At 42.6% G+C, this 9,978-nt stretch overlaps 1 long non-coding RNA gene across 1 annotated transcript; it reads right to left on the bottom strand.

Annotated features, from left to right (window-relative positions):
• Positions 1-1,636: 1,636 nt before the first annotated feature.
• Positions 1,637-7,966, bottom strand: LOC135498452 (uncharacterized). Its single transcript, XR_010449060.1, has 4 exons — positions 7,879-7,966; positions 5,967-6,060; positions 5,210-5,267; positions 1,637-1,875 (listed from the first exon to the last, which is right to left on the bottom strand). It is a non-coding gene; the product is annotated as an uncharacterized LOC135498452 (long non-coding RNA).
• Between the last annotated feature and the right edge of the window lie 2,012 nt (positions 7,967-9,978).

Below are 9,978 nucleotides of genomic sequence, written 5' to 3'. Positions count from 1 at the left end.
GTTCACCGAAACCGAACCATCAAAAGCTTTTGCTTTGCGCCATTGGAAGTGGATAAATGCGATTCCGACATCGCAAGTGGCAGTGCACCATATACAGTGCAGAAATAGTTATTGTATTGGCATTTTTCGCAACATCGCGTATGTTGGCATTCTTTCAGTTAAAACCCACCTCATCCCTGGACTTCGACAGATACATGAAAATAAAAACTCCTTTGCTCTATTATGCTTCACTTCACCCAAACCGAACCAGCACTTCAGATTATATTGGATGGAGAAATAATAGAAATTGCCAAGTGATGCACGCGGCATAGAAGTTAAGATAAAACCTTTCAGTTAATGCATGTATGTTCATTGGAAAATTGTATATAAATTGTATAAAAAATGTATTTTAGGGAGATATTCTATAAATCGAGTATTTTAAATCGGAAGAATAGTCGAAATATGATTATGGAAGTTTTTTAAGTAACTTACCTTGAAATGACAAGATCGGTAAATTGAAATAAGATTGGAAATTGGTAGTCTTCGTTGTGATCTTGTCGGCTGAAAGTTCCCTGGGTATCTGCATGCTTTCGGGAGAACTGGTTTTATAACACGAATATCAGGTAGCAGGGCGGCAGAAGATTTATGACGGTTCCTTCCATTGACAGGTCGACTGAGCTAGTACAATTTAAAAACCAGAGTCAGGCTACTAGACATGACTCCTTTCGTGAGCATGTCAGCCCTGGCTCATTTTTTGAGGAACTTTCGTGTTTTGTAGCCGAGCCCGAGTAGGAAATAGTTCAAAATACTCAATAGTAAATAAACTGAATACAATACTTCTTCTTCATCATCATCATCATGTCCCGCAGCCATGCGGCCATTGGGGCGACAATAAGCTGTTAAAGATGCGACACCACGCGGTTCTGTCCTCGGCGAGGGGTCTTTCATTCCAGTGCGTCACGTTATCCACCCGCTCTTTGGAAGGCCGCGATGGCGGCTATCTCTACTGAGCCCTGCAAGATGGCATATGCTAGTGTTCCCTTGGCTCTCGTGGCATATGGACGAACCGCCTCAGCTTACATACTTATACAGGCGAAAATGACAATAATTTAAGACAACTCTCGTTCGGGAACGAATGCAATTCTTCTGTATTGGGATATGCCGACTGTTCTAGTCAGGCCTAAGCCAAGTGGAGCTCAGGCATGAAACATCTCTGTGTTTCCCGTATTTCAGTGTTAACCTTTTTGTTCCCCTATTCACGACAACCATTCGATGTCTGATATATCATAGGGGAAATTTTCACTCACAGAAACACAGAAATTATACCGAGTTTGGTCTCGAGAAGTAGGAAACAAGAAATAATGACCTGAGAATCTTCTTTTGAATAAAACCAGTTACTGCGTCTCCAGTATCCCTTGCCACTCCACGTCAAGAGAACAAAATTAGGACGAGATCATAAAATGTGGACTGAACAGTCGAACTTCGGTTCTATTGGACTGAAGAACGTTTTCGCAGCCTGGTAAAACACGAGCCTCCTTGCGAGATCTCATGACGAGGCAACAATCCAACCTTCTATGAGGAATTGGCGCAGGCGCATATAATGACCTGGGACGAGGCTGTATATTGTTAACCATGATAAAAAGAAGAAGAGGACATGACCATGGACTAACACACAGAACACTTTATTGCTCCAAAGATGTCTTCATTCGTACAGACAAATGATATCAATAGTTTGATAATATATGGAACCCTGTACGCAGATGGATTGGAGAACACAACTACTTTCCCGGTGCACAGGTCCAAAAAACACAATCTCCTCCGGGTCCACCATTTGACTTATCGCAGTCGCTATGTTTACTGCAGGCATAACGCTTGCGGACTTTCAGGAACTCTTTGCTGAAAAAGGTAAAATCAACGTTTTAGTCACAGGCTTCCCCAAGCGGTAGTATGTAAATGTTAAAACGAGCCAAATGAAACAAGCCAATCTAAACGAACCACATACACATTCTAAATATAAAATTAAAGATTACGTTTCGATGTAATATGATTGCAAAGCGTTAGGTTGATAATTGCATGAAATGAAACTTAGATCCTCGAAAGTTCATAGTTTGCTAAAAGAAAAAGTGGAAAAGTAGGTTGTATGTAGCCCTTTCAAGTTTATTGTTGGTTAGATAAAAAAGAAAACCTGTAGGGGCGATTGTATTTTTAGCTCCAAAGGAACATTTCTATAGACACACATTAAAGGCATTACACGCATTACCTGACATCAGGGAGTTGTGGTCATACAGTGTTGTTCGTATAAGTCTTATTATGTTAAATGATCCAAAAAAGAAATGAGTAGTTTGGTGTGATAATCCGATGTGGTATTTGCGAGATAATCACCGACGAATTAGGGTCTTTGACAGTAATAGCTAAATGATAATGTGATTGACAGCTATTTTGCCGTTTTGTTGCCTAATGCACCACCCGAGCAACAAATATCATGAACCATTTGTTGATACTGCGGTTTTATTTCACATGTGTATAAAAAGGTCGTGGCATTCGGTGGTTTTAAGATGTTGTCTGTTCAGAGGCTGCAGTAGTGACAGACTGACGTTTTTACTGGTAATTTCTGCAGCACAGCGCTACTAATACAAAACGCTATGTCGACGCGCCAGTCTATCACCGCCTTGCCAACGTGAAGCGCGGAAAAAAGTGTACAATATACTGACGCGAGGAATCGGTCTCCCATCGCCTGTCCTACATATGAACTTTGCTAAACTCGAATCACACTGAATAGCGACCGTCAACGGTGTGATATGGACCCACTCATGCCATGCATTGCGACCAAATATCGATTTTTGTTTTTCAATAACACTCTTTATCAGGTTAATGTTTATTTCTTAATGTTTATTTGGAATCATCAAAGGCCAACACGTTAAGTAACCGCATCGATTGTCATCAACATAATTATGAACAACATATGAGAAGAGCCCGCCCAGGAAGGACACTCAATAAATGAATTGCTTATAATATTATACTATTAGAGGATATATATAGCGCTCGGCTATGCAAGGCATATTCTCGAGCGCACCCCCCCCCCTAAAAATGACGCTTAAGGAGTGATTTGAACTGGCCGATGTTTCCTGCCAACCTAATACTCCTGGGGAGATTGTTCCAAAGCTTGGGGGCAGCCGAGCAAAAAGCCCGGTCCCCAAAAGTTACGCAACGCGTAACCGGCACCACAAGCAAAAGCTCAGAGTCAGCACGCAATCTATGATGAGACAATGGTTGCCTGACCTTGAGACAAAAAGCCCGGTCCCCAAAAGTTACGCAACGCGTAACCGGCACCACAAGCAATAGCTCAGAGTCACCACGCAATCAATGATGAGACAATGGTTGCCTGACCTTGACTTTATCAACCAGGTACTGAGGAGCATTACCCTGGAGGGCCTTAAACATTAGAAGTTAGACCTTGAAAATTATCCTGTACTTAACAGGTAGCCAGTGTAGATGTACAAGTACCGGAGTGATATGGTCAAAGTGAGGCACAAGACATACAACCCATGCAGCAGCATTCAAAACCTTCTGCATCCGACTACACTGCTTGTCAGTAATGCCATATAGAACAGCATTACAGTAGTCGAGATGGGCAGTTGCGAAAGCATGAACAAGAATATTGGTGGTGTCCTCAGTAAGAAATTTCCGAATTTGTCTGATGTTATAAAATCCGCGAAAGGCCTTTGAGCACACTTTGCGTACGTGGGTTTCCATATTCATATTAGAATCAAACCATACGCCGAGATTTCTCACACATTTGACAGGGCTCACATCAGTCACACCAACTTTAATTGAGTCAATGTTTACTTTGAGCAATTGTTGGCGGGAACCAATGATGATAAATTCAGTTTTCACATCGTTAATCAACAGCTGGTTGGTGATAAGCCAAGCCCTTACATCACGAACACAGTTCTCAGCCTCCTTCACCGCATCGCATTCAACAGAAGTCGGAAGTGGGCGAAAAGACAGATATAACTGATTATCATCAGAATATCCATGAGCGTCAGGTAGATGTCGGGATATCACGTGATAGAGGCGCGAAACGTAGAACAAGAATGAAATTGGCCCTAGGCAGCTGCCCTGAGGAACACCACATTTGAGGACAAATTTAGTTGAGACTGAGTCATTAATAACAATCCGCTGATTCCGACTGTTGAGATACGACTCCAGCCATTTGAGGCAAGATCCAGATATTCCGAAATCCATGTTCATGGTTTCAAGGAGAACAGTGGTATCAACAGTATCAAAAGCCACACTAAGGTCAAGCATCACAAGCAAACACACTTCTTGCTTATTCATCCTCATCAGAATGTCACTCTGCACTTTAACTAACGCTGTCTCAGTTGCTTGTGGTGCACGTAGATATTTTTTTTTACAAAATATAGGCAACGGCAAAACTTATCCGCCACCTATGTTTCATTGTGGATCTGACAACTATCATAAATATTGAGCCCGCTGATCATAATGGTCGGACTTATCGCGCCCCCTGCAAACCAACATGACAATAACCGTTTAATAAATTATACTGTCGAAAGGTATCGAAAAACTTACGAAAGGTCACGGAATTCAAGAACTCGAGACTCTACGAGAGGGATCGCCACTGGGCGTGTAATCCTATTAAGCGTCCCTGCACTTTACGAGTGTTTTACGAGAGATTTCGTGACCGATGCAGATTTCGAGAGTTTTCCGAGAGAATAACGAGAGTTGGTGTTCGTAGTAATAGTTCCCGATCCCGAAATAGCGGCCGAGATACAGCGCTTTTTTCACGGAGACCGACTCGAGATCGGGGAATATTTCACGAAAACTGATGACGTCATAGGCAGGAATGGGTTCTTTTTCGGTGATTTTTTCGGCGGTACCGGATAGCGAAAATTCCTTATTAGCGTGGATAAGAGGAGGCGAGGTCCATATATACGCATATATACGCATATAATACGCACTTGCGTATATATATATATATATATCAAGGATGCATTGATCAAGCTGTAACAGTCATGACTACCGTAGTTTGATTGGTAGCAGGGGGGGGGGGGCAAATAGCTAATTCTGGTTCAAGGTAGGAGGAACCTTCGTGGACAGATTACGGAGGATGCTGTTTGAAATCTCTTTGTGTATGACCAAAAGCCATTTTCACTCTGACGCCACCAATAGAACAAGCGAGAGAGAGGAACCCAAAGGCTGTGTAACCTACCCTTTTTCCAGATCCATTTCTTCATTCAATCCTTCCTCGACATTATCTCCTGCATGTGCTAGATAGACGGGATATGATAATTCAGGTGTTCGGTAAGGGATGTAAATTTGGGGTAAGGTAATTGCGATTGCGACCGGGCATACACTGCTTTGTCATTTTGCGCCGCACTGCACCGAGGCAATGCGAAAAATCGAATGAGTTGTGAAATACATGGGAGCTGAATCGCGTCACCAAATGTATTTAGACTTGGTCCCATGAATTTCAACACGCATGCGGTTTTTGCATTGTTTGAATACAGTGTCAGCTGAAAAAGCCCTGTGAAATAACAAATGCACTGTCGCATGCCTTGTCACAATCGCATGCCAAGTAATTAATCAAACCTATACCCCGCCCAAAAGCACTGTCTCTCGCCTCCCGGTAAATAAAGTCAGCGCGCAATTTCGGTCCACCTTTCGACGAGCCTGAGCCGATATTGGAGGAAGAATTCGCCCCGATCAGGCTAGGGGGCATTATTAGAAAAACCCCTGATCTCCGCAGGATAAGGCAGTTATGATGTTGGGCTCTAAGATCACAAAGATTAAAATATGTACTCTTTCATGAAATTGATATCATGATGAAGAAAATTATCTCAAACCCAGCGATTCAGTAGCCGTTTTACCCGCAGGCGTGAGATCTTTTTGTCGCACATATAGCAGCGATTATAATCATAGGTACAACGATTAAATCGCTCATTGCGGGGCGTTCTATGTATACCTACCAAGGACCAAGGAGAAGATCACCACCAGAACGAACAGGACACAAATGGTCTTCATCTTTTCAGTCAGAAATCTTTGCTAGAGAGACGTAACTTCCTGGAATGTAGCAAAAAGAGGAAACTGAGATTTTTGAGCTTCTTGCAGGCCAACACTCGACACTAACAACCGAATGTGTGCGAGGGTAGGAGGATACGAATGAGTCTGGTTTTTCGTTGATGTCTATAACAAGGTATCTCCCTGCTTTAACTGTCGACACAATGTACCAGTATACACCATAGGCACGTAATTATAAGAGCTCAATAACTCCCCCGCCCCTCGACTGAAAAACACACCCTCAATGACAGCACACATAAAACTGTACGAGTGTTGACACTGTTGTCAGTTGGGCTGGAGCCTTTATCGTCATATACCTGTCGATGTCCAGAGATAAGGTAGGTGTTACAAAATATACCAATGAAATAACTATTTCTGAATTGTATATGGTGCATTGCCACTTGCGATGTCGCAAAGCAAAAGCTTTTGCTGGTCTCGGTTTGGGTGCATAGAAGCATGATAGAGCAAAGGCGTGAACGTGCGTTCTCGCAATCGTATTCAGTGGTAAACTACCATATCAGGGTGTAGGTTAAGGTCGGTCCCCGCCGAACGCGAGTTTGCTTGAATCGCAGAACAAACTCGTTTGTCTGGGTGTATTGGCGAGCGGTGGGGTGTAAAATAGCAAAGTCGCATGAATTGCGTGCGTTATTGCAATCGTAATAACATGTGGTGGAAATCTCAATGAATGCAAATGCCTCTGGGCTTGGTCATTCTACGCCCCCTGCAAAAAAAACGAACGAACAAAAGCTCTTGCGCGGATTACGACAAAGAATGGAACGCTTTTTCATTTCACGCCATACTGCACTGCCCTAAAACAAATCCAAAATCTCAATACGTAAAAATTAATACATGTATACTAGACCAGTTTGCTTCAATCGCCGTAGCAAACAGGAGATCTTAAGCAGTATGTGGTGTGTTTACGAGCGATCAACGAATATAGAGTCACATGAAGAATTCCGCAAAGCTGAAGAACTTCGAGTGCGCGAACATGAAACTCTATAGTCCTCCCAAAGGATGGATGGTGTTTCGAGCTATTCTCGAAGGTTTGGTTAAACCAGCGATCATACCTCAACCATTCTCCAAAACAGACATACCTTCTCTCCTTGCCTTTGTGATTGACTTTTCACGCATCGTAGAGCGTGGCAAAAAAGTGACCAAAAAATAGGAAGAACAAAGACACCTCTTTTCGACGTATAAAACAACATGTCGAATGAGGAATGGAAAGAGCACACATATGGAAAAGAAGATGTCTGTGGCGTCCATAGTAACAGTAGGTTAACACTGATTGGACAAGGCGTGAGGCGGTGGGTTTTTTTGCTTTTACGCTGCACCCCAATGACTTGCACGAAAACAACCCTAAAATCGCATGCGTTGTGAATTTCATCTGAAACAGCGTCAAATATCATTCACCGATGTCAGGAGGCAATAACTGAGGATTAAGATTATTTTGATATATATAGGGCCCCGGTATATAGAGCCTATATGTAGGTAGTATTAGCAAGGTCGCAATCAGTAACCTCTCCAAAGGTAACGGGTATGAACTCAAATGGAGGCGGTTAAATGCTGATTTTGTGCCTAACATAATCGCATTCTTGACTGTTTGCGCCACAATCACGGCATTGTGGATGTGATGATTTTTAAACCAATTCAGCAATGTAAACCGATTTTGAAGTGGGCGGCCAACCACACCACGACGTACACGTTTGTTAACTTTTTAAGAGAAATGGCTTTATGGCGACAACTTGGTCAGGGAGAACCACCCTCCTACGTTGTTACCCTCTGCTGATGTCAATGAGATAATATTTGGCAGAATTCACTTACCTTTTGAAAAAATGCTACTGCACTACGCTTGGAGTCCAACGACTGAAATGGTTGTTGGTTCGGGCAAGGTTTACTATTTGTAGCCAGGTCTATTAGGGCTTATTCTGGATGTGCGTCGGGTTATTGAGCACAAAGCTCTCATGAATGCTTGGAAATTCCGCTTCGTCACTGCACTAGTTTCAAAATTCCATTGACACTCGACTTCAACTTTAACCTGTCACTCCTACTCACTTGATATTTTTCAAGTGGTAAGGATGGTATGCACTCTAGATGACAGGGCCCGGATTTGAGAAGCCAGGATTTGTATTCTGGATGAACTAGGACTAGAATTCCTCACATGCATTTGTGATGGACTCTATGATTTAGAATAGCATAGTGCACGCCTCTGGAATTTTAGGGATCCTAGGGTTCATTTCGTCAACCGGGATTCTTGTCTGGTTTATTCAAGTTCGTAAGTCTTGCTTACTTCCTCTACCTTGAAAACTGTATCATTAATTTCCCCCAGGTTGTGCGGTTTGGACATTGGCATGTTGGACAATTCTTCCTTCGTGAAAACACGATTATGCGTTTTTAATCTCTTAGGTCCAGAGGAGATTCACCAAATTAATAACAGGAATGAGGGATCTTACGTATACAGTGAAAGGCTAGAGGCACTAGATCTCTTCAGCCTCAGACATAGGTGAGAGGTGATTTGATAAGCTTGTTCCAAATATTACATGAAACGGATTTGGCGAACCATCTGTGTGGCGGCGACGCATTACTCTCCGTATATAGGATCATGAATTTAAAGACAGACGACGCGTATCTGTACTCTGATATTTCCTTTAATTAATCATGCATTGCGTGAAAGATATTGTAAAATATCAGCAGCTTCAGGGTAGGGTTCATATCATTCAGCGGTTTCACAACGCAGCTAGACTCCCTGACCGGGGCAATCCATTGCGTCATCATATTTTGGTCTCCTTATGGACTGCCACAAATAGCGGGAATTCGTGCAACTGGACGATTAGCCAATGGACAATGCGGCATCTCTCCCATGGTTTAGATGGTACACGCACGCACTGCGCTGTATCGTTAGTTGACGTACAATGTGAATAAACATCAAACAACACGATTAAATGCACAAATATTTGTACTATAAAATCTCAGGTTACATCAGCTAACTGGGAATAAGTCTACTTTGTTTTTGCTAATGTAAAGAATGAATTTAACTGACTCGTGGGTATCATCATCCTTTTTAATAGTAGCAGGAGTAACAACATCAGTAATAGATCTACTGGCAGTACTAGTATTAACATCATTCGGTCTAAAAGCTCCAGTCGCACTTTGTCCTGAGAGCGTAGCCGCAGTAGGGCTTTGTCCTGAGGGCGTAGCTCGAGTAGGAGTTTCAACAGGAGCAGGCCACGAGTCACAATCTGGTAACTCTTTGTCTCACATATAAAGTTTGGCAGTGGTCATGGGTCGGGGTCCCATCATTCCCAGCCGCAAGTCACAATCAGGTACTTTTTGTCTCACATATAAAGTTTGGCAGTAATCAGGGGTCGGGGTTCTATCATTCACAGCCACGAGTCACAATCTGGTAACTTTTTGTCTCACGTATGAAGTTTGGCAGTGATCATGGGTCGGGGTCCCATCATTCCCAGCCGTAAGTCACAATCAGGTAACTTTTTGTCTCACATATAAAGTTTGGCAGTGACCAGGGGTCGGGGTCCTATCATTCCCAGCCGTAAGTCACAATCTGATAACTTTTTGTCTCGTATGGCAATGACTCATAGGTAGTGAAAGTCAGGTTATGTCATGTTTAGAACCGGTTTGAGATTTTGTGCGGAAGTACCATTAACTGGGACAATTCTTCAGATTTCAGCAATATGGTGCAGGTTGTTGACATTTGTCATCAGCAGGGCTGGGGTGTATGGCGGAAGGACCATATTGCTGAAAAAAGAACGCAAGAAAAACGAATTAAAAAATTTAGGCCTATAAATAAATTATGTTCAATGATTGTCAATGCTGACTCAGATTCAGACCACGGATAGGCAGTTGATGTTTTTACGAACCAAAATGACACTGGTCATATTTATATACATGATTTCAAGTCACAAA

This window comes from Lineus longissimus, chromosome 13, assembly GCF_910592395.1.
Source record: "Lineus longissimus chromosome 13, tnLinLong1.2, whole genome shotgun sequence".
Classification (NCBI taxonomy): domain Eukaryota; kingdom Metazoa; phylum Nemertea; class Pilidiophora; order Heteronemertea; family Lineidae; genus Lineus; species Lineus longissimus.
Note: the sequence above shows the minus strand (reverse complement) of the source record. Positions and strands in the feature narration are given on the sequence as shown.